The 26,275-nt window shown below is 40.2% G+C and overlaps 1 non-coding gene across 1 annotated transcript; it reads left to right on the top strand.

The window, feature by feature from the left end:
- The first annotated feature begins 7,226 nt into the window (after window positions 1-7,226).
- LOC141644988 (small nucleolar RNA R71) lies at window positions 7,227-7,333 on the top strand. Its single transcript, XR_012544586.1, has one exon. It is a non-coding gene; the product is annotated as a small nucleolar RNA R71 (small nucleolar RNA).
- The last annotated feature ends 18,942 nt before the right edge of the window (window positions 7,334-26,275 follow it).

The raw sequence follows: 26,275 nt of genomic DNA, 5'->3' as shown, positions 1-26,275 counted from the left end.
GAGGAATCCGAGCATCCCGATCCTGAAGCCGCTCATCTCCCTCTGCAATTCAAAAACCAACGAGTCTTTTAAAACCCTCATTTCCCATTCATTTTCATTATTTCAAAACACAAACACTACCCAAAACCCACATCCTCTCCATCAACAAAAACCAATTTTCTCAACCAAAATCAACCACATCAAATCCTAACTTCCTCAAAACAAAAATTAATCACTCCTTTAGCAACAACAAGTGATTTAAACACCAAAATCTTCAAGTTTTGAGTCGATTTTTAGGATACAAGGCAACCTTCATCTATCCTAAATCGATTTGGGCATTACTATAAATTGAAGATTTCAAGCTTTCATTGGTGTTACTAAGCAAAGGAGTATGGCAAAAACAAAAGGTGGAAGCAAGGCACCCCAAAAGAAGACACTTTCTAAGAGACAACAAGCTCTTCAAGACAAACAAGCATCAAAGGCATTGGTAGTTCATAATGCAAGGTTGGAGATTCAAGAACAAGGTCCTCCTATGGAAACTACTACTTCTACCACTCCGGTCATTGAACAATTAGCCGATTATCCGGAGGTAATTTTCACTTCCGACTCCCATAGGAAGAAATTTATTCTCTTCTCTAAGAAAACCATCATGCCTACTAAGTTCATTTGTGAAGATGCATTGTCAAAATTGGGTGTTCTTGAGCAAACTAAGACCTTTTTCGAGTCTATGGGGTTGAGTTAGTTGTTTGCAATGCAAGAATTGACATACTACTCCCTCACCTTAGAGTTTTTGAGCTCTTTGAAAGTCTCAAAGGTGGAGACCCGAACCATTATTGAGTTTCGTCTTGAAAATGTTGATATATGCTTATCTTATGACGAAATGGGTATGATATTTGGCCTTAGTGATAATGCGACTTTTACAAAGAATCCTACCAATTATGACCCCTCTCCTCTTTGGATGGCCATTTTCGGAAAGAAATTCGTATCTTATCATGATTGTGGTGCTCTCTTAGTCCATCATCCGGGCATTAGAATTTGGCATAAGGTCATTGAGAATACTTTGATAGCTAGGAAAGGCACAAATCATCTTACCAAACTTGATTTTATTCTTCTTGAGTTGACTTTGAACATTGGGAAAGATTTTACCAAGCGATACAATACTTTACGACTTTTGATTGATCGATGGCTTAATGTTGATTGTGGCAAAGAAGACACGGCCTTTATTACCAATGGAGGATTAGTGACCTTTTTGGCTAAGCATTTTAACCGGGATTTCAACAAGAATAACACTTATACACCGGTAAAAGGAGGCCATCTTATTGATTTGCCCACCATGATTCTAAAGTTCAAATGGGTCAAGAATGATAATCTTGATAAAAAAATTTGGGTGGTTGACGAATGAAGCTAGATCCTTCACATTGCCTAGCAAAATTTTCCGCTTAAATGTTCATAGACCGAATTACCTTCTCCCACTCTCCAAAGAGACCGAATACATCATTCAACACCAAGGGGAAGAAGTTGTCGAGCCCTCCTCCTCCATTATCACCCCACCTTATCCATTTGAATACCACGAGTTCAACCCTGAAAATGCCAAGGCGGGAAATGATTACTTGACGCTACTAATGAAGGAAATGCATAAACAAAATTACAATGATAGAGTTTATGCTTACAAGGCCCAATATCCGCCCCTCCTACATCTTGCTAGGCAAGGAATTCTCTATCCATCTTGTCCCTTGCCTAGTTGGGCGGATAAGGAGGTATTCTTTACTATCACTTCTAGTGGTGGTAGACCGGGTGGAGGGGAGATGGTTGTTGAGGAGAGTGGTGACCTAGAAGGTGAAGATGAACAAGTTCAAGAAGAAGAGGAAAGTGAGGAAGAACAAGAGAGTGAAAGTGAGAGTGGACATGACTCCACATCCATGGAGGTTGATGATGCCTCAAGTAAGGAAGAAGATGATGATGATGACACGATGGATGAGGACTAGCAAACTTTTGGAGGCTCCTACATTCTTACACCTCCTTTATGGTTTATCTACTTCTCTTGTTTTTATTTTTGCTTGATCATTTTGTGGAGTCCTAGCAACATTAGAGAACTAACACCTTGGTTCCATTGAGGTGTTCATTTTTATTGTTCCCAACTTTCAAAATCCAAAATGACAAATTTTAGTTTCATGCATTGCATTTTATGAGCGTGAACTCCCCCAAAAATTTTGACATTAGAAATATTGTCTATTTTGGTTTGGGGAAGTTTATGCATATGCATTGGGAGCTAATCTAAATTATGTTCTCTACCATAACAAAAACCATGCATCATATAGCATAGCTTAGTTTTCATTCACTCTTGTTTATACATCATTTGCATTTAGCTTAGAAATCCTGCATATTCATGTAAATTGCATAATTTTCTATCGTTTTGGCCATTGAGGATAATGTCCATACTAGTGTGGGGATGGAAAATTCTAACTTGACCTTTTTAAAACAAAAATGATAAAAAAATTAAAATTTTGAAAAATACAAAAATATGTCCTTTAATTTCATTAAAACAAAATACAAAAAAAAATGAAAAATTGAAAAATCCAAAAGCAAGTTCATTTCCTTTGTAGTGTAGTCTTGTATATATTGTGTTTGTTCATCCTCGTTCACATTGATTGACTACGCCACATCCGAGACATGAGGATATAGAAGACCGCATGGTATGATCTTTTCAATCTCCTTTTTCCTCTTTATGTTAATGACTATGTGGCTTTATTTTGATTGATGCGGTAAAAACAATGTGAATTTAGGATTGCATTTATATTATTTGGCATATTAGTTTCTAGAAGCATATGCATTAGGATGTATAAATGTTAGTTGCATCATGGCATATAGTTGCATTTAGGAAAAATTTTGTGAAAGCATCTATTTGGGAAGCTTGACAAGTGTATATAGGCCCTTCTAGATACTTTTTCTTCTTAATACTTTGCTTGTTAGAATACTTGTAAAACACCCTAGGATGTGTCATGCTAGTATCCTTTGACCCATGTATTAAGGCCTAGTCAAGAGTACCTTGTGGTGTGATAACTCCTTGGCTACCGTTTATTCCAAGGTGACCCTTGAAACCATGCAACCATCCATCATCCATATTCTACCACATTTTGTCATCAAAGGGAATGGGCACAAAAATTGTTCAAATTTGAGTTCAAGAATTGAAATGAAAATGAAAAGGTTTGCAAATTGCATCAAAAGAAAAGAGGAGCAAAAATAGACTCCTAATGCTTCAAATATAAGCACCCTCACTACAAATGGGGTGACTTTGAAAATGTTCAAAAAGAAATGCAAAGAAAAGTTGAAATTGTCAAGTATTGAAATGCTAAACATCAAAAGAAATGGCAAAAAGAAAATGTTCTCAAATGTCAAATACCACAAGAAATTGGGAAAAAAAACAACAAAAAGCAAACTCCCATATGAAACTCAAATTCTATTTATCCCTTTTCCATCGTATCCACTTTTGTGCATGGTAGAGAGGGGACGACCCTTCTTCTTGTCTAGGCAAGAAGGGGAATTCTGCGATCATCCAGTGTTTCTAACACCATAGGGAGTCTACTCTTGATGAAAGCATTTAACGATTGAGGACAAAGGTACCCTAGCTTGACACAACTTGGAGGTGATTTATTGGTATCCTTCTAGGCTTATTAGTTTGAAGAAACCATATCTATAAAGGAGTGTGTACCCTTGAATTGCTTCCCCTTTATATAATTTCCGCCACTTAGATGAGGAAAGTGGCTATTCGTTTTTGTAGATGCATCCATTACTTGTTTCGGGTGCTTTAATGCTTGGATGTGTCGCCATTTTAGCAAGCCCCACCTTGTCTTGCAAGAAGGCATCCTACCTTATGGTTGTCTTGTTGTGAGTTGAAGGGGCGGAGTGACACCCGCTAATTGTCTCATATTGGCTATATTAGTAGGTTAGTTTAAATAAGGGTCCTAGTTTTATCACCTCTTTACTCGGGACGAGCAAAGGTTCGGTTTGGGGATATTTGATGTGACCAATATTTGAGCATATTTAGTCCCCGAATTAGCCTCGTTCCTATGCTTTTTAGTGCATAATTGGGTCATTTACTATCTTTAGTCCTTTGTTTTGCATATTCTTTGAGGTTTTGTTTCCTTGGTAGGAGAGGAGTGCAAACCTTGCATTTTCATGGCAAAATAAAGCTAAATTGATCGAATCTAATAACCAAGTATGAAAGTGAAGACAAGACTAGAAGACCTATGTAAATAATGTAGATGGGCAATGATGAAGAAGATCCTTTCATCTCCGACAAGATCCTTGAGGATTGTTGGAAGAAGAAAAGAAGAAAAGAGGAAGAAGCTTGCTGGACTACAATCCGCCCGTCGTAGCCTCGGAACGCTCGTCCCACCTCCACAATTCGAGCGTCCCACCACCCTGTCTGCTCGTCCCAGACCCACACAATCCAAGCGTCCCACAACACAATCCGCCCGTCCAAGACCTCTACAATTTGAGCGTCCCGACCCCTTGGCCGCTCGGATTCCAGCCCAAAACAGCACGTCTCTTCCTTGTTCCACTCGGGATGCGCATATTTCTGAAAGACTAGCAAAAAGGAGACTAGCATCTTCCTTCGAGAGGAGCATTTCCTCAACTTTTCTTAAGGGTCTTAATCGTCATTTAAGCCCTTAGTAACCCTAATTTATGTACCTAATCCTCACTATAAATACCCCATTGTACTAATTAGATTATCATCAATCCTTAATATTATTTATGTTCTTCCTAATTTCATTTTAATCTTGTAATCATCTTTTAATCAAGCATTAATACAAATCTCATTTCCTTAATTTCTCTATTGTTCATCATTTATTTTGGGTAATTGAAGATTATTTGGGTTTATTGGGAGATTGACAACCTTCCATCAATCATCAAGTACTTATATTATTCTTTGCTTATTATTTTGGAATCATGATTAGGTATAATTCTCTTCACCCTTGTTTTAATTATTGTTAATCATTTTCCCATTCACTCATCATGTTTTGCTTTGTTAATATGTTTGACAACCTTATTAGCATGTTAAACATGATAATGAGTGAGTAGTTTCCTTAGCTAAGGTTAATGGGGAATTAGGGGAAACCAACATGAGGAATGATTCATGCTTAATCTAATATGTTCACATAATTTATTTGCTTGCTTGTTGTGATCTCAACTTATGCACATGTTATGTTTGATAAAATGCGAGACTATGAATCCTTGAATTTTTTACCCATCACTTACCTTTTCAATGAGACTTGTAAGACATAAACTAACTCGAGTCTCATTAGACCATGCATATAGTTGAGTAGGGAGGATTAAGTCGACTTGTAGGTGTTGTACAATCTAATCGATTCGGCTTCGGGACCCAAACTTTCCTAGGATTGTAAGATATAAACCAACTCGATCCTATCACAACAATAATTGCTTACTTATAATTGGAGAATATGTTTGTATGATCAGTTCCTATGAATCCCCTATGAACCGATGACACTCTAGTGCTTTTAATCAATTGATTACATCCCATTTTAATCATCTTGCTTGTTTATTTACATTGTTATTTAGTTTAGTGATCTTCTTATCTCAACCCAAATTGTGACACCCTTAGACACCATTACTTGCAATCGAAAATCCTACATCAATACCCGTCCCTTTGGATCCGACCTTTTCTTACCCCTTTACTAATAGTAGAGTAGTTTGTGAAGCTATAAATATTGTTTTGGTCTAGGTGCTTCTAACGACAAGTACCGAAAACGATAGTCCGACCAATACTCCTTGAAAAGTTGGTAGAATTAGTGTCAACAAACCTTAAACTTTGCGTGAATATGCTTCCTTTCCTCCAATTTCAAACTCTTGAACAACTAATTGGGAATTTCCAAAATTGACTCAAACCCTAGAAATTGTTGGTTGAATTTGGTGGATTTGGATGTTTGAAAGGCTTAATTGTTGACAAAGGAGTGATTTAATTTGGATAAGAGCAAGTTTGCAAAGATTGAGGATGAATTTGGGTGAGTAATTGGTGTTTTTGATGTTGGGGTTTTGTGTTCTTAAGAGGGAAGAGGGTTTTGTGTTTTTTGTTTTGTGTTATAGAAATGAGGATGGAAGGGAGATCCCGTGTTTTTGAGGTCGAAGCAGGGGAATTCGCCCGAGCTGGGTTAGGGTCGGGCGAGATGGGAGGCAGGGTAATTTTCTTCATAGTTGAGCTCGCCCGAGCTGGGGTTAGGTCCCACGAGCCATATAGCAGCTCGCCCGAGCTTGTCTTAGGTCCCACGAGCTGGGCAGCAGGACTCATTATTTTTCTTACTTTTGTCTCCAACTCCCACAAGTTTAGGCCATCTCGTGGGGACTCCTCCCTTAGCTCATCAAATCTTCCTTTCTCGAACTTCCTAGCATGGGATTGCACTCCATACGCTCGTCTAGCCTAGGCATAAGCGTTCCCACACTTGAAACACAAGTATTAACCCTCCCTCACTTGCTCTCATGTCAAAAATATGTTAAAACAAAGCATATAAATGCAATGCAAAAACTTAAATGCATGAATTTAAATGAATACAAGTTGAGAGGTTAGTGTATTTACAAATGGTGGTTTAAAGAGGACTCCACCAAATTCTCCTCCAATTTAAATCTTGTTAAGAGGGCAGGACAAGGATGTTGTTGATGTTACTCAACACCCGATAGAAGTAGTCAAAGGCTTGTTCGCATTCATGGTAGAAATCTTGAGTAGACTTTGGCACATTGTAGCTCTCATTCACATATAAGCCCATGTCGATGTTGTAATGACAAGGAACTTCATAGCCTTGGTTTAAGGTCATCGTTTTTACAACATAAGAATTGATTAATCCCTCGAATTTCTTATCCCATAAACCACTAACTTTTTTTACCTTTCTTCCTTTGTTGCAAAGACTATGACTAGACATTGTCACTTCTTGTTTCATGTCCTCTTGGCCATGGCCTTGTCAAATTTCAAATTCATCGTATCGATATGAGAGCACAATTGTGCACCCAAGTCGTCACTCAATTGTGTGACGGAGTCTACTTCATGTCTTCCTCCCCTAGTAGCTTTTCTTGGCCTACAATATTGAGAGTTATGGACCGCCATCTCTTCGATCTTGGCCCAAGTTTGGTTATCATCCACTTCGGTAAACTTCCCATCATAACCCATATTGGTAAGCACATTTCTTTAATCTTTATACAACCCATTCCAAAATTGTTGGACCAAAAACCACTCGATTAGCCCATGATGAGGTCAAGAGCGACATGTAGCTTTGAATCGTTCCCAAGCCTCATATATAGACTTTTCATCTCTTTGCTTAAACTCGGTTATTTTTTCCCTTAGCATGTTGGTATTCTTCGGAGGGTAAAACTTCTTGTAAAAGCCAAGTGCTAGTTTCTTCCATGAATTGATGCCAAGAGTGGTCTTGTCTGGACTCTTTAACCATTGCTTAGTGGCTCCGATCAAGGAAAAAGGAAACAACACCCATCAAATTTGGTCTTTATTTACCCCCCATTTAAGATATGGCTTCGCAATAGTCACAAAAGGTTTCCATGTGAAGATGTGGATCTTCACTAGGCATTCCTCCGAATTGACTTCTCTCAACAAGTTGTATAAAAGCGGATTTTTCTATGAAGTTCCCGGTCAAGTGGTCGGGTGTTGGAGTACTATTAGTTAGGTCCGCCTTGGTTGGTACGGAATTTGATGAGAATTTAGGCATGATTGGTTGATTTTGTGGTTGGTTTGGAATTGGGTTATCCTCTCCTTGTCTTGCAAAAGGGTTGGTAAACTCAATTCTATCTACTTGGATAATTCCTACGTCCACAAGTCCTCCAATACTTGAATTAGGGTCCTCCGTTGTTGAAGTAGAAGCACATTTAAAGGCTCTTATTATACCCCCTCAATGATCTCTCAATCTCGGGATCAGTAGGCAAGCGATTTCCTTGTAATATCCTTGGCATGCAAAAAATCAAATACTAGAAAATGATTAGAACCACCTTGAGGAATTGACTTCCCCAAGGTAAATAAAGACATAACTAAAAAGCAATCAAATATAACAATTCAACAATACATCATCCCTGGCAATGGCGCCATTTTGATCGGTCGTTAAACTATCAAACCATATTAATAAACTCAACAAACTACTAGGATCCTAGGGGCGGTTTATCGAATAGTTATCTAATGCAAGTAGCTATGTCTTTGTGTCACTATTTGGGTTTCGGTTGTAAGCTAAACTATTACAATAAAAATGTAAACAAATGAAGAACAAGGCAAGTAAATAGAGATGTAAAAATGTGATTAAAAACACTAGGGTGTCATGGGTTCATAGGGGAAACATCGTATAATCACAATAATGAGTCATACAAACGATTATAGTTTTGTTGGAATCGAGTTGATTTATGTCTTACAATTCCTAGGGAGACTTAGGTCTCAGAGTCGAGTTGATTTATAGATTACGACACCTACAACGACTTGGAACTCTCTATTCAACTAAATGCATGGTCTAACAAGCCTTGAGTTGATTTATGTCTTACAAGTCTTATATGTTCAAAAGATTAGAGAATCATGTTAGGTTGTCAATCAAGCATTTCATCAAGCATAACATGTGCATAAGTTGAAAACGCAACATGCAATCATTCATATGAACTCATTAAGCATAGATCTAACCCATGATTACTCCCCCAATCTCCCATTAACCCTAGCTAAGGGACTACTCACACATCATCATGGTAATCATGTCATCAATGGTGTCAACATCTTAACTAGCATAAACATGATGAATAAGTAGAGTAATTAACAAAAGTTTAAGTAAAGGATTAAGTAAAGAGTAAAGGAATTATACCAACTTAAGATGAACAAAGGAAATGGAAGAATAATAGAAAAAAGTCTTGATTAATGATGAAGAGGAGTCAATTCTCCAATACAAAACCCAAGAAATCTTCAATTACCAAGCTAGATCTAATATTGTTTGAGCAATAATTAAATAAGGATTAAGATATAATTAAGCTAATTAACGTAGTCTAAAATTAATCTAAGCTAACATGATCATCCTCTAAATACATGGGGTATTTATATTAAGTACAAGCTTTGGGTTAACTAAGGGTTTAAATGATGATTAGGCCCCTTAAGAAATCATTTGCCTTGCTAGATCTGAGACAGGTCGCACGAGCTCCTCCTCTTCGAAGTCCATCTTGTCAGCTGGCTCGTGGGATCTGGGTAAGGGCTCACTCGAGCTCAGGTTGAGCTCGCCCAACCTTCAGTGAGCTCGCCCAAGCTCACTCCCTTTTCGCTCTTGCTTTGGCTTGGCTGCCTCCCAGCTCATAGGAGCTGGCCTGGAGTCGTGGGGGTTCCTCCCCATTGCCCGGAAGCTTGCTTTATTGACTAAGGTCATTAGTCTTGGTCTCCTCTTTGATACTTGGTCGTTAGATGCGGTCAATTTAGCTCTGTAATGCTCCCATTAAGCAAGGCTAGTGCTCTCCTCCTACAAAGGCACCAAACCTAATAGAATTTGCATAATAGGAAGCTAAAGACAAGAAACCACCCTAATAATCACGTAAAAGCATATGAAACGAGGCTAGTTCGGGGACTAAATGTGCGTAAATACGAGTCACATCAATAGAGATTCATACAAGGTTGCCAATCAAACATTTTTTTAAACATCTTACGTGCACTAGTTGGAACCACAACATTTAATCAATTATATAGACTCATTAAGCATAGGTCTACCCCCTAATTTTCCCTTAATCTCCCATTAACCCTAGCAAAGAGACTACTCAATACTCATCATGATTATTATGCCAATAATATTGTCACACATCATAACAATGGTAAACATGGAGATTAAGCAAAGTAATTAGCAAAAGATAAAGTAGAGATTAAGGAATTATACCAACTTAAGAGAAGAACAAAATAAGGAAGAACAATAGAAAAAATCCTTGATTAGATGAAGAATTGTCACCTTCTTCAACAAAAACCCAAGAAATCTTCAAGTATAAAAGTAGATCTAAAACTAATTATTGAATGATTAAAGAAATACTAAGGAAAAGTTAATCTAATTAACTAGGGTTTAGAGTGTCTAATGGTAGTGTAATACTCCCTCCTAATCGCTCATTTCTTCCCTCTTTCTTTTTTCATGCTAGTCGGATTTTCTTCCCTTTTTCTATTTTTGGAAAGTTTTTTGTGGGCCAAATTCATTTGCATGTGGGGTAGAGTGGGGTAGAGTATTTTATGTGATCCAAAATCATTACCTTATTTCTTGTGCAAAATGGAAGGGGGAAGAAATGAGCTATTATGAGGGAGTATGATGTACTTCTAATTAATTACAAGAGGGTAATTATAGTTAGTACACGTTTAGGGTTAACTAAGGGTTTAAATGAAGTGTTGGCCCAATAAGAGAATCCGTCGCCATACAATACTCCTCAGCTCGTGAGGGTTGAGCCATAACTGGCCAACCCTGAACAGGAAGTCACCCGAGTTGGGGGCTTATTCGCCCGACTTGGCACTGCAAACATCCTCTCTTGCACTACGCCTAATCTGGCAATCAATAAGGAGCATATTATAACGGTTTAATTCATATAATAACAACACTTAGATTACCGTTTTCCAAATATTGGCGGAAACCTAGATCGCGCTAATAAGAACAACGGTTTCCCTCGAAAATCGTTGTTATTATAATGTGACAACGGCTATTTAACAAACCGTTGTAAAAAACGATTAACGGTTTCCAAAAACTCGTTATAGAATCACTCTTATCAACGGTTGTTAGACAACCGTTACCAGTTTAAGAAAACGGCATTTCAAAAACCGTTACTAAATTAACACCAGCAACGGTTTGTGGTACCCGCTGTTATGTTATGGCTACGGGTTTTTTGTAACCGTTATTAATTTCTATTATTAAATAACGGTTTTTTAATTCAACCGTTGTCAGTATTTGATTGGATTTTTCAGTTTGACTACTACATTTAAAACTTTATCATAACTTTAATAAATATTCAATTTGACCAATAATATTCAATTTGACCAAAATAATTCTATAAATATGTCTTCATAATGTTTTTGGTCAAAAGTTAAATTATCAAACATTTACTCTTTAATTTCTCTCTAAAAAAATATGGCTGGTGTATCGGAACTACAATCACATTATCGTTACACACAGCCTCTTACTTGCATTCTCCATAATCTCCCGGTTCATTGTAATGTGAATGGAAAGGGTTTAAACCCTGATTTTGGGTGGTTGACGTAAATGCTTCATGACTCCGGTTTCACCGTGGTTAAAAAAGTGTACCCTGTGTCTACAAATAAGCAAGGTTTTGTAGGCTTCGCTTTTATCGTGTTTGACGAAGCCAACTGCCATGATAGTTTTCGTCAGGCAAGAAAATTAGGGGCTAGATTTGCGGGGGAAGATGCGGGAAAAGAGAACTTCTATTCGGATGATAGACAACAAGGCCCTTATCTATGGGTTGGGACCCATCTTGATCATCATCTACTGAGACATTACAGGAGGCATCACATTCTTGCCACCGTGCATATGTCATGGGAGAAAGAGGCAATTCCACCTGCGCTTCCCGGTGATAATGAAAGGCCGATCTACGACTTGCTCTATACCGAAATTCATGATGAGTATCCTAATAGTTCATCAGATTCTAGTAATTAAGTCTTTAATTATTATCTGGCATTATAAGTTGTATTTGGATTATGGTGGTGGTTTGAATTAAAGTTTAATTATTTATGTTTTTTGTTACCCCAATCCTCTGGAATTCAGAGACAATATCACTAGAAAAAAAATCTAACTTTTATTATAATGACTTAGGTCTTTAGGAGTACATTAAAAATATCAAGTTAAAGATATTTATCGCGTAAAACAAGCGTTGACAAACGTGAAAAGGCAAATGTGTAGTGTGGAGTTGAATGGAGGGAGTATGTTTTTTGTTACCCAATCCTCTGGAATTCAGAGACAATATCACCATATATATCTCTTTCACCTTCAGCCCAATCCATAGAGTCGTTTTCCCATTCCAACAACATTGTCCCCTGCTCGGCACTGCGACCTTTGCAGTGCAGAATCAGAAGTAGTAGGAGACGGTCAGATTCATTCGCAACCCATAAATATGGGACTAACCGCTGATCATCGTGATAAAACCAGAGTCAAGAAGAGTCATTGTTATAGAATGTCCGCTCAAGTTTGCGAGCCTGACAAAAGCATTCCCGCTCCTCGCCCCCGCAAAACTCGATGAGGGCGCACCGCCCGAAACCATCATGGACATAATTATCCGGGTAGATAGCTTGAACCAAATTCAATCCGGCTAACCGAAGCAAACTTATTAACCAGTCAAGGCTATACGAGAGTATAGCCTTTCCATGCTCTTTCTCTGTATACGGGAGATTGTGAATGATGCACGTTAAGTGTTTAGCGTACATAATTCTACTTGGGGTCCTGCAAGAGGTTCATATGATGCTTCATCATCATCATCAGCTGTTGAATAATATGAACCACTATAAGTTGATTAACTTCACGATATAATCGATGTGGAAAATTAATGGAGGACTAGTTTTTTTTTTTGAAAGAGGGAGGGACTATCTTTCTACTTATAATAATAAAAAAGAATGGAAAACATATATATGTAGAAGGGTTCTTATAAGTCCATTATATCATAAAAGGTGATACGGTCGTTTTGTACCAAAAATAAATTCCTAAGTTACTACTAACAGAAGTCAGCGGTAAGTAGGGTCGATCTCCACAGGGAGGCTAAATTGCTATCTATCTGTTTAATTCGGTCTGTCAGGGTGTCACAGAAATGGGGGTTTTGATTGTTGAACTAAATTAATGAAGCTAAGGCAAGAGAGAGATGAATGCAAGAAATTAACAGAAAGAGAAAGAAATATGCTAGGAGTCAGTCTACCGTGGCAGCTACACTATCGGGTCAACTGAGTCGACTAAAATATTGATAAGAAGAGCTATGGTCGTCACCTTTTGGTCCTTAAACCGCCCTAGGGTCTCCTAACTTAACTTTCGCACTAATTAGGTATTAGCTATTGTAATTAAGCAAGCCTTCCCTTCCAATCTTTCGATCCAGGTCGGGGTTAACTAGATAAATTGGTCTCCTGCATGCATTCATTTGACCTAATAACAATTAAATTGCCTAATACAATTCTTATCGCAAGACTAATCTAATCAAGTCAATCCTATCATATTACTACCACGGCTTCCCTAATCCTAACATACAAAGGGTATTTAGCTAGATATGGAAATAAGGAAAACTAGAATAAAAGAAATAAGAATAATAAACATTAAATTAAAGAGAGAAGGGAAGAAAGAATTACTAAATTAAAAGATCCGGAAATGAAGAAGAAAGGTAACAGTAGCAAAAGTAGCAGTGTATTAAGTGTAATTAGAGAGAGCCGAAAGAGAGAGAGTCTAAAATGACGTCCTAATCTTCCTATTTATAAGAAAATAGGATTTGCTAAACCTAATTAACGGAATTAAAGCTAAAAAGCCCAGCCCATAGGGAATCCACTCGATCGAGTGGAATAAAACCACTCGATCAAGCAAAACTCAGCCAAAAACTGCTCGATCGACCAAGAATAGAGCTCGATCAAGTAAATGATATTATTGAACTGGTCGATCGAATGACTAAAGTGCTCGATCGACTGTTTATTAGACCTAAAACCACTCGATCGACTAGAAATGTCCTCGATCGAGTGATAACTAACTTCAGCAGCTCAAAATCACATTAGTTTGACTTTTGACTTGTCTTTTTAGCTCCCGAAATAGCTTCACGCATCCCAAGACAGCTATAATTCCCGCTCCAAATCCACTCTCCTCCAAATGCATGCAAAACGGACGGTAAACGGCTTGATTTCACTATTTTATGGTCCATTCCTGCAATTAAGACAAAATACACCAAAGTAGCATATTCGGACATTTCGTAACATAAAACCACGATAAAAGCATAGAAATACGTGCATAAAATAGGCTAATAAGACTATATAAAATGCACGTATCAAATCTCCCCAAACCAAACCTTTACTCGTCCTCGAGTAAACTAAAACGCAACTAAAGGAACGGGAAAGATAATCAGAGCTAGCTACAAATGCCACTTAGGCAATTTAATGCAAAGAAACTAACACTTATAGCTAAGCAGTCAAATGCAAACGAGTTATAGAATGTTTATAAATAAAGCTGAACCGTCGACCTTGCAAGACCTTTAATAATGGACTCTCACGGGTCACTCTTCTCTCATGAAGCAAAGGGTGAACATATATATGTAAGAGAGAAAGAAAAATAGTCGCTCACCTAGACTACGACCCACATAAACATGCATGCAACTAATATGATAAACAATTCTAGCTACCGTACACATTCCAACCAAACAAGGTCCGTCACAGCCGAGGGCTTACAAAAATATGGTAAAGTGAGGCAATGGGTAAGAAAAGGCAAAACATTTATGGGAATGTGGAGGTATAGGCGGCCAAGCTAGTACCTAAACAAAACCATATGAGACATATCCATTTCCAACTCAATTATGAATTAAGCACATGCCCTTCATTTGGCATAAAATCTCACCAAACCAAACTGAACTAACTCCTCAAAAGATATGTAAATAAAGCATAGGAGTAGAAACCGACTAATCAACAAACAACATCTCTTTTTTCAAATTTTTTCTTTCTTTTTCTATTTTTTCGGTTTCTTCTTTTCTTCTTTTTCGAAATTTTTTTTCTTTTTCATTTTCGAATTCCTTTTTTTTCTTTTTCACGTCTTTTTCATCATCCTCCTTTTCTTCATAAGTTACCAACTCCGAATCAATAGATGCAAGCCAAACTTGATACAATAGACAATATACCGCAGAACAATCTAAACTAGCTTGACAAGGCAGGCTGAATTTGGAATGTAGCTAAGGGTCAACAGGCAAATTTGGCTAATGTGGAGTTAAATGGGTAAAAATAAAAGAAAGGAAAATTCTAAGCATCTCCCTGCATGTGACACCAACCACTAACCCGAATGTATGACGGCAAAAAGCAATTGAATTTCATATACGTGCAAATGAATGAACATGCTATGCAAGGAGTAACTACTCACAATCCTACATGAAACTGGTCACAAATGACACCGTTTATAAGGCTCTAAATCTTAGAAATTATAAGTAGGTTGCCAAAATTTCAGGTCAAGTCTATTCGTTCAGCTAAATTAAACATTAACTCGTAGATATGCAATAAGACAAAGCTAATAAGATAACAGTTTATTGCAAGGCTTAAGCAAAAAGACAATTATAGTGCAATATCATCATTGAAATCTACTGTTCCGACTCAACCTATATGCTAAAATAAACGTGAATTTTTTTTTTTTTTTGAATTTTTTAAATTTTTTATGAGATTTTTGATTTTTATGAAAATAAACAACAATGCTTTGAATTTTTTCAATTTTTTATAAGATTTTTGATTTTTATGAAAATAAACAACAATGCTTTGAATTTTTTCAATTTTTTATGAGATTTTGGATTTTTATGAAAATAAACAACAATGCAATACATAAATTAAACGTGATAACATAAATGCAATTAAAGACAAGATGCAGACACATATATGGATGCATAACCTCCCCAAACCAAACCGTACAATGCCCTCATTGTACCAAAACATGGAAAGAAAACGCAAACAAAAAGAGAAAGAGAGTAAATGCAGAAAACTTACAAGATACGCGAATAAAGGGACCTCCCCAAACCGACCATGAATATGGGAGGTTGCTAAAAGGCCCGGAAAACCGTCTCGGGAAGCTAATCCAAGTCAAATACACTCGATAGCAGATGAACAGTGGCCGATCGAGTAGAATGGGCATCCAAAACCGCTCGATCGAGGGGAATAGCAGTCGATCGAGTGGTTTCTCTTTTTGCAGGTGGTCGATCGAGTAGAAATTCTACTCGATCGAGTGGATTCATCAGAAAAAGTACTCGATCGAGTAGTAAGACTACTCGATCGAGTGATTCTCAGCGTGCTCCTGCAAAACGCAATGAAAAACAACCCGCAAACTAACGAAACAAGCATACTAAAATAGTTTATGGTATAAAAACCATTTATTGCAACTGAAATTAAATAAAAAGCAAAATAAAATCGCCGGGTTGCCTCCCGGGTAGCGCTAGCCAGACACAGTCCCGGCTCGACCTTCTTCTTATCATCCAACAAAGACAGATTATTGGCCCACTACTAGGCCTCGATCGGACGCGGTAGCTTCAAAGAATTGTCAAGCGGACATCCGGCTTCCCACGACTTGGAAATGTAAGAACAATGACTTCCCACAAAGCATCGTGGTCCCAAACTATTGTCTCATCACGCAGCTTCTTCCTAGGCGGTGTAGCTTTATCAACACCTCCTCCTAGGTCGTCTATCCAGGCAGTTCCGGATTCCATACTCGGAGCACCCATCTCGCCTCTCCGGTCTGTGAACTTGTCAAGACCTGTAAGAAGAGAAACAAAACAATGTCCCTCTAATTCGCTCCCAGAATGGGGCGGAGGTGTTACAACAGCAACGACAATATGTGACTCAAAAGACGGCTCAGACGGAATGCCAACGGAGTCTACAAGGGGAATATCAATGCAAGGTATGATAGGTATGGACTCCCTAGGGTCATCGGACTTAGTAAAAACCAAGTCCTCTCCTCCGACCTGAAAGGTAAGTGTCCCTACCCCGACATCAACAATTGCGCCAGCAGTGCATAAAAATGGTCGTCCCAAAATAATGGGAACATTGCGGTCTTCGGGTATGTTTAAGACAATGAAATCTGCGGGAATATAGAAATTCCCGATCCTAACAGGTACGTCATGTAAAGCTCCTTTGACCCGTACATAAGAGTAATCAGCCAACTGGATAGTCGTTCTAGCGCGCATAAACTTAGTCAGTCTCAATTTCAACACCAGCGACAAAGATAAAATGTTGACATTAGAATCGAGGTCACATAAAGCATTATCAAACGAATGGGTCCCTATAGAACACGGAATAGGAAAACGACTTGGGTCAGACATATTAGGGGGGGGTCCCATTCCGAAGAAGTGTGCTACACTCTTCAGTCATAGCTACATTCATTATCGTCTCACTAGCATCCCTCTCAGACCAATCAATTTGAGAAATAAAATTAGCATAAGTAGGTACCTGAGTGATCATCTCATCGTAATGAGCAGCGACATTGAAAGCTCGTATGCGGTCCAAAAATCTACGGTGTGGCAGCAATCGTTGTGGATAAAAGTATAAAACACTTCCGTCATTGTTTATAAATCACTTTTCAAAACCTAATCACTGTGAGAAGAGAAAGCAAACTACGTTCATCACCTTAATCGCATTGTTAGCAAATCCCGGAGCTTGGAAGGTCGGATTCCACCTTTCTTTACATCGTTGTGATCCTTGCGTCGAGGGTAAGACCTTTATACCATTTTTATTATATTTCTCCAAAGTTAGTTAAACCCTAATATTGGGAATTGGGGATTTTGTTGTGTCATGTACGTAGTAGTGATTATGTGTTTGTATAATTAGGAGGAGGATTCGTAGAGGAAGCTTTCTGATATCAGCTGTGAGATCGTCTGATTATTGTGCTTTCCAGGTAGGGTTTCCCTACTCGGTATTACTTACATAATGTGTGGTGATTGTCTTTGTAGTTAGTGTAATTGGTTGATTCAGAGACGGTTGTTGATATTGTGATTGTGATTGTTTGTCCGTGGTTCTCGAGATGCGTTCTCTACCGAGTGGAGTCACTTGCGGGAGTGGCTTCACGCCCTAGTTTCGCCCTTCGTGGAACCCGCCACGGAAGGGGATGTGCACATTAATGGGACAGGGTTATCGCTCGGTATGATGAGCGGGGCTTAGGTGGGAACGGCTGCGGTCCCCCATGGTGGCTGGTCCAGTGGACGATCGGTGACGGAGATGAAGTGGAGTGCCCGATTGTGTATGATTGCTTGAGATGTTTTGTTTTCGATGTTGATTATATCACTTGTGTAAATAATCGACCCCGGTTTAATGTTTTTAAAACCTGCGGTGATCCATTCGGGGATGGTGAGCAGATATTGAGCTGGTATGAGATGAGTACTGGGATAGCTGGGATGACCACGATATGATGATAGAAGTCTTCCGCCGTAGCTTAGTATTTCCATAACATTTCAGTTAGATCAGTAAACATTCAGTTTGAGAACATGTATTTGTACTTTTGGTTTTGGTTTCGAGATTGTAACCTTTCACTAAGTAATTCTATTTAAATGTTGTTTCTTCATTGTTTATTTGATTATCATTGCCTCGGGTAACCGAGATGGTAACGTCCTTATACCTGGGTGGTCCTGGTAAGGTACTTGGAGTATAGGGGTGTTACAAAATGGTATCAGAGAGACGATCCTGAAACCTGTAACCAATGAACCCAATGAATATAGGGAGTCAATTAAAATGAACCCGGGGTAAAGGTTGTAGGAGCTAATGCAAAGGCTTGGGAGACGTCCTAAAGTCGCGAACTCGCCCTACAATTTTGAACCGGTCACATGGGGGGAATATCTGTTAAGTTGTATGTGTTGTTTGTTCGCTTGTGTGTGGATGTGATGAGGTGTGCTGTAAATGTTGGATGTTTGAAGTAGAAGTTGAGAATATGGATGAAAGGGTGATGAAATATATATAAAGATATAGAACTGTGTTGGAATGAGAAGCATGTTGAGTGATTACTATGTGGCATTGACAACATGATATAATTGTTTGTTAATCGCATGAGCAGTTGAGTAGCATAGTATGCTTAACTATGAAATGATATCGTGTTTATAAGTTGTTTTACATGTTAGAATATGTTATAGCATGCGGGTAGCATATTCGAGTTAGCATGACTCGATCGAGTGGGACTGACTCGATCGGGTGGGTTTTTGACGATTTTGAGTCCAGAATCGTGTTTTTGGGTGCTCGATCGAGTAACTAGGGGTACTCGATCGAGTAGGGGGTCACTCGATTCGGTCGAGTATGTTAGAAGTCAGAAGGTCTGTATGTGTTCTGAAGTCGAGGTACTCGATCGAGTATGTTGGGCACTCGATCGAGTAGCCTCTTACTCGATCGAGTAGGTTGGGGCACTCGATCGAGTGTCACCTGGGCAACCTGTTTTTGTGTTTTGAGGTTCAGTGCACGTGTTTATGTCTACCTTTTCTTATATATAGCTTCAAGATGCCGCCTAAGAGAAACGCTTACTATGCGAGAGCTGAGGCCATGAATACGGATGATATTGTTAAGATGTTGGAGCACCAGGATGCTCTTACTGAGGCCTTAAAGAAAGTGAATAAGGATAAGGAGGTTGATCACTCTAAGATCAGCCTTTACATAGCTAGGTTCAACCCAAAGGAGTACAAGAGGACTGGGGAACCAAACCTTCTTGACAGCTGGCATCGTGAGATGGAGAATATACGGGACCTGGTTCATTGTCCTGATGAGATGAGAGTAGAGCAAGCTGCGTTCTACCTGAGGGAGGCAGCTGGTGAGTGGTGGGATAAGGTGAAGGTGAGTGCCAGAGAGATGTATGCCAACCAAGGCTTACCTGCTATACCTTGGGATAATTTCCGTAGGGCCATGAGGAAAGAGTTTGTGCCAGAGCATGTGAGAAGTAAGCTGAGAGAGGAGTTTGATGGGTTTAAGATGACATCTAACATGTCTGTGGCTGAGTACTATAAGCAATTCAATGAGAAGTCTAGGTATGCGGAGGATATGGGTTTCAATGAGGAGAACCTGGCACTGAGGTTTGAGAGGGGGTTGACCCCTAAGATCATGGATAAGCTACTTGTAGGAGTCCTTACTGATGTTAAGGAAGCTTATGAGAGAGCTGGGAGAGCTGAGAGGTTAGTAGAGATGGCTCAGGAGAGGGCAGGCGGTGAGAAAAGAAAGGCTGAGAGTGAGGGTGGTGGCCAATCTAGTCACAAGAAAGGCAACCACAATCAAGCCAAGGGGTTTTCTGCTGGGTCAGGGTTTAGTGTTGGGGCTTCCTTCGGGCGTGGCCGTGTGGGTAGCAGTGGTAGTTGGGGTATGACTTGTTTTGGCTGTGGCGGTGTGGGCCACAAGAGACATGAGTGTACGAGTATGCCTAGAGCTTTTTAGGGAACAGCTCGGGGAAGCTATTCACAGGGACCTACACAGAGTTATGCGAGCAACAGACCAAGTGGGTCATGGTCTAATCGGGGAAGTCAGAGCTATCAGGGTGGAGGTAACCGCAATGGCGGTAATTCTTATCAGAAACCAGCTACGAACAACAACAACAATCAGGGGTCGGGTGCTAAGCCGGCCACATCAGCCAGTACTGTCTAGGGAGGCAGACAGAAGACCAGTGGAAAGCTGTTCATGATGGACAAGAAAGAAGATGAGGAGGATGCACATGTTATCACTGGTACCTTTCTTGTTAACGGTATTCATACCTTTGTTTTGTTTGATTCGGGGGCTTCCCAGTCGTTTGTATCGTCGAGCCATGTTAAAAGGTTGGGTTTGAGAGTATATGAGTCTGTGAGTGAGAAAGTTTTTATACCTTCGGGAGAGTCTGTATCTTTTGGGAGGTTGTTTAGAGATGTGTCTATGATAGTTGGGCAAGTTGATCTACCTGTAGACTTGCTAGAGTTTCATCTTAACGGTTTTGAGATGATAGTCGGGATGGATTGGCTGGGAAAGTGTAAGGCTAAGATAGACTGTCATCAAAAGAAAGTGTCTTTGAGAGGGCCTAAGGGTGTTAGTGTGTCTTATCGTGGGTTTTTAGTCAAACCCAAAGTTAAGTTGATTGCAGCTGTCACTTTGAAGTCTTATGTGAGGAAGGGATGTCCTTTGATCTTGTGCATGTGAGAGATGACCGGATAGAGAGTCCGACAGTTGATGAGATACCAGTGGTGGGAGAGTTTGCCGATGTTTTTCCTGACGAGATTCCGGGGTTGCCACCGAAGAGGGAGATAGATTTCACCGTTGAGTTGAAATCGGGGACGGGGCCAATCTCTAAGGCACCGTACAGGATGGGTCCTAAAGAGATGGAGGAACTCAGGAAGCAGTTAGATGATCTGATAGAGAAGGGATACATTAGACCTAGTGTATCGCCGTGGGGAGCACCGGTTCTTTTCGTGAAGAAGAAGGATGGGAGTTTGAGGTTGTGCATAGATTACAGAGAGCTGAACCGAGTGACGGTGAAGAATAAGTATCCTTTGCCAAGGATAGATGACCTGTTTGATCAGTTGAGTGGTGCATCAGTCTTTTCTAAGATTGATTTGAGGTCGGGGTACCATCCGGTGAAGATTAGAGAGATGGACATACCAAAGACGGCTTTCACATCGAGGTATGGCCATTATGAGTATGTAGTGATGCCGTTTGGGTTGTCTAACGCTCCGGCAGTGTTTATGGATTTGATGAACAGAATCTTCAGACAGTTTTTGGACAAGTTCGTGGTGGTGTTTATCGATGACATCCTAGTCTACTCTAAGACTAAGGAGGAGCATGAGGAGCATCTGAGGATCGTGTTGCAGACTTTGAGGGAGCATGAGTTGTATGCTAAGCTGTCCAAGTGTGAGTTCTGGTTGGAGAAAGTTGCTTTTCTGGGCATGTGATCTCTAAAGAGGGAGTAGCTGTGGATCCGATAAAGATTGAGGCAGTGACAAAGTGGGAAGCACCAAAGAATGTCGCTGAGATCAGGAGTTTCTTGGGTTTAGCTGGATACTACAGACGGTTCGTGAAAGATTTCTCCAAGATAGCTAGACCTATGACAGCGTTGATGAGGAAAGAGAACAGGTTTCGTTGGGATGAGAGTTGTGAGAGAGCGTTCCAGACATTAAAGGAGCGTTTGACCACAGCTCCTATCTTAGCATTGCCTGAAGGGATTGAGAACTTTGAGGTTTATACAGATGCCTCAAAGCATGGGTTGGGATGTGTGTTGATGCAGAACGGTAAGGTGATTGCCTATGCTTCTAGGCAATTGAAGCCGTATGAGGAGAACTACCCTACACATGATCTAGAGTTGGGTGCGGTGGTGTTTGCTCTCAAGATTTGGAGACATTACCTTTATGGGGCGGCCTTTAAGGTATTTTCTGATCACAAGAGTCTCAAGTACATCTTCACCCAAAAGGAGTTGAACATGAGACAGAGGAGGTGGATGGAGCTGATTGGCGATTATGACATGGATATTATCTACTATGAAGGGAAAGCCAATGTCGTTGCAGATGCTTTGAGTAGGAAGAGTGTAAACTCCCTGTGTACAGCTCTATCTTTGATGAGGTTGAGAGACGAGGTGGGGAAGTTTGGGATACATATGATTCAGAGAGGAGATGATGTGGGAGATTTGTGAGTGCAAACCTCGATCTTTATGATGATATTCGAGGTAAACAGGCTTTAGATCCTAAGATGGTTGAGTGGAGAGCTGGAGTAGAGAAAGGGACAGTGTCCCGATTTTCTATTCACACAGATGGTAGTTTGAGGTTTGATGGTAGGTGGTGTGTCCCTAATGATGAGGAGCTGAAAAAGACAATCATGACAGAGGCACATTGTACACCATATTCAGTATATCCAGGCGGAGACAAGCTATACAAGGACTTGAAGAACACGTTTTGGTGGCCTGGGATGAAGAAAGAAACAGCTGAGTTCGTGGCCCGTTGTTTGACATGCCAGAGAGTTAAAGGGGAACAGCGACGACCACAAGGTAAGATTCAGTCTTTAGAAGTACCTGAGTGGAAGTGGGAATCCATTTCTATGGATTTTATCGTGGGTTTACCAAAGAGTCAACAGGGTAATAACATGATATGGGTGATAGTGGATCGACTGACCAAGTCAACTCACTTTGTTCCAATGAAAGATACATGGACTAAAGCACAATTGGCTATGGCTTATCGAAAGAATGTGCTTAAGTTACATGGAGTCCCTAAGGACATAATGTCTGACAGAGATGCGAGGTTTATATCACGGTTTTGGAAAGAGTTGCAGGAATCCTTGGGAACAACTTTGAAGATGAGTACAGCTTTTCATCCTGCGACAGACGGTCAGACTGAGAGAACAATCAAAACTCTTGAAGATATGTTACGAGCTTGTGTGATGGACTTTGGTGGTAGCTGGGAACAGAGATTGGATTTGATAGAGTTTTCTTACAACAACAGCTATCACACTACTATTGGCATGGCACCGTTTGAGGCTTTATATGGGAGGAGATGCAGGAGTCCGATTTGTTGGGACGAAAGTGCTGAGGCAGTGGTTCTAGGACCAGAGATGGTACATGAGATGGTTGAACAGATTAAGATGATCAGGGAACGGATGAGAGCAGCTCAGGATAGACAAAGGAGTTATGCAGATCTACATCGCCGAGATATAGAGTTTCAGGTTGGGGATAAAGTTCTTCTGAAAGTGTCTCCTATGCGTGGGGTTATGAGATTTGGGAAGAAAGGCAAGCTGACTCAGAAGTTCATCGGTCCTTATGAGATTTTAGAGCGTGTTGGGGAGGTTGCTTACCGTCTGGCTTTACCTGCTGCGTTAGAGAGAGTGCATAATATGTTTCATGTATCACAGCTGCGGAAGTATGTGAGTGACCCGTCACATGTGTTAGAGGCAGAGAGCTTAGAGCTAGATGAGGCTTTATCATATCTTGAGGTACCTAAGCAGATTCATGACCGGAAGGTTAGGAAGACTAGGAGTGGTGAGACAGTTTTGCTTAAGATCCTTTGGTCTAACCACGAGACTGAGGAAGCTACATGGGAGGCAGAGGATATCATGAGAGAGCGCTACCCTTTCCTTTTCGATCAAGTATGTTTGGTTACGAGGACGTAACTTTGTTTCTTTTAGCGGGGTAGGAGATGATCGCAAAGAGTTTTTAAGATGTTTTATACCCTTCTTAGGTTGTGTCGGTATAGTTGTTGTCGTTTGAGTCGGTTTGAGTTCGAGTTAGTAACATGTTTTATGTTGAGTTTTGTTTTGGTTGTTGAGTCGGGAGTGCGTAGTGGGAGTCTTTGTCTTGTTGTGCTTTGAACTTCGGGGACGAAGTTCTTTTTAAGGAGGGAAGACTGTAATACTCCGTATTTATGAGTCTCGGGGTACTCTATCGAGTAGGCCTTACTCTGTCGAGTAAGGGAGTTTTGGTTTTGCGAAAAAAAAATAGTTTCTGACCTGTTGGGTACTCGATCGAGTAACTAGGGTACTCGATCGAGTAAGGGGGCACTCGATCGAGTACCTTAGCTACTCGATCGAGTAGCCGGTTTACGGGGGCTGTTTTGTCGGGTTTTGTTAATAATGCGATTAAAGTATAAAACACTTCCGTCATTGTTTCTAAATCACTTTTCAAAACCTAATCACTGTGAGAAGAGAAAGCAAACTACGTTCATCACCTTAATCGCATTGTTAGAAAATCCCGGACCTTGGAAGGTCGGATTCCACCTTTCTTTACATCGTTGTGATCCTTGCAACGAGGGTAAGACCTTTATACCATTTTTATTATATTTCTCCAAAGTTATTTAAACCCTAATATTGGGAATTGGGGATTTTGTTGTGTCATGTGCGTAGTAGTGATTATGTGTTTGTATAATTAGGAGGAGGATTCGTAGAGGAAGCTTTCTGATATCAGCTGTGAGATCGTCTGATTATTGTGCTTTCCAGGTAGGGTTTCCCTACTCGGTATTACTTACATAATGTGTGGTGATTGTGCTGTAGTTAGTGTAATTGGTTGATTCAGACGGTTGTTGATATTGTGATTGTGATTGTTTGTCTGTGGTTCTCGAGATGCGTTCTCGGCTGAGTGGAGTCACTTGCGGGAGTGGCTTCACGCCCTAGTTTCGCCCTTCGTGGAACCCGCCACGGAAGGGGATGTGCACATTAATGGGACAGGGTTATCGCTCGGTATGATGAGCGGGGCTTAGGTGGGTACGGCTGCGGTCCCCCACTGGCAGGGCTGGTCGAGTGGACAGTCGGTGACGGAGATGGAGTGGAGTGCCTGATTGTGTATGATTGCTTGAGATGTTTTGTTGCTGTACTGTTGATTATATCACTTGTGTAAATAGTACTGACCCCGGTTTAATGTTTTTAAAACCTGCGGTGATCCATTCGGGGATGGTGAGCAGATATTGAGCTGGTATGAGATGAGTACTGGGATAGCTAGGATGGCCACGATATGATGATAGAAGTCTTCCGCTGTAGCTTAGTATTTCCATAACATTTCAGTTAGATCAGTAAACAGTCAGTTTGAGAACATGTATTTGTACTTTTGGTTTTGGTTTCGAGATTGTAACCTTTCACTAAGTAATTCTATTTAAATGTTGTTTCTTTATTGTTTATTTGATTATCATTGCCTCGGGTAACCGAGATGCTAACGTCCTTATACCTGGGTGATCCTGGTAAGGCACTTGGAGTATGGGGGTGTTAGAGCAGCTTCTGGGGTTGATCGAGCATGTCTATTAGTCGATCGAACTGTTTCCCCTTCGTCTTTTGTCGATCGAGTAGAATTGTTGCTCGATCGACCACTTTCCTCCTGAATTCCACTCGATCGAGCAGCTTTACTAATCGATCGAGCACTTCCTCCTGGAAAATCACTCGATCGACCAATGTTAGTCACTCGATCGAGTGATTCCTCCTGTACAGGGCTTAAATCTTCGCATAAACTCTTGAAGTACGATAGGAATTCGTCATCCGAGTCATAGAAATCATTCTCAACATTGGGTGACACGGGTTCTTCATGAGACGGAATGGTGTCGGTGTTGATATAGTGATTACCACAACCCCAAGATTCTTTCCTCTCCCAATTAGTAGATCTTTCAGTTTGAAGCTCAAACTGAGCAATAAGTCGAGAGACGGACGTCATCTTGGCAAAATAGTCGAAGGTACTCAAGCCTTCCCTTCAACAATCTTTCTCTAAAAACTGACTAATAGACCTGTAGACCTATTAAAACAGCGCTGAAGAAAAAGATAAGAACAACCTCAAGGTACTTAGTCTTCCCTTGAGGTGAAAAGACAAACAAATTAAAACAGATAAAAAGCGTCACCTCCCCGGCAACGGCGCCAAAATTTGATACGGTCGTTTTGTACCAAAAATAAATGCCTAAGTTACTACTAACAGAAGTCAGCGGTAAGTAGGGTCGATCTCCACAGGGAGGCTAAATTGCTATCTATCTGTTTAATTCGGTCTGTCAGGGTGTCACAGAAATGGGGGTTTTGATTGTTAAACTAAACTAATGAAGCTAAGGCAAGAGAGAGATGAATGCAAGAAATTAACAGAAAGAGAAAGAAATATTCTAGGAGTCGGTCTACCGTGGCAGCTACACTATCGGGTCAACTGAGTCGACTAAACTATTGATAAGAAGTGCT

The sequence above is a fragment of the Silene latifolia genome, chromosome 2, assembly GCF_048544455.1.
Source record: "Silene latifolia isolate original U9 population chromosome 2, ASM4854445v1, whole genome shotgun sequence".
NCBI classification, from domain to species: domain Eukaryota; kingdom Viridiplantae; phylum Streptophyta; class Magnoliopsida; order Caryophyllales; family Caryophyllaceae; genus Silene; species Silene latifolia.
Note: the sequence above shows the minus strand (reverse complement) of the source record. Positions and strands in the feature narration are given on the sequence as shown.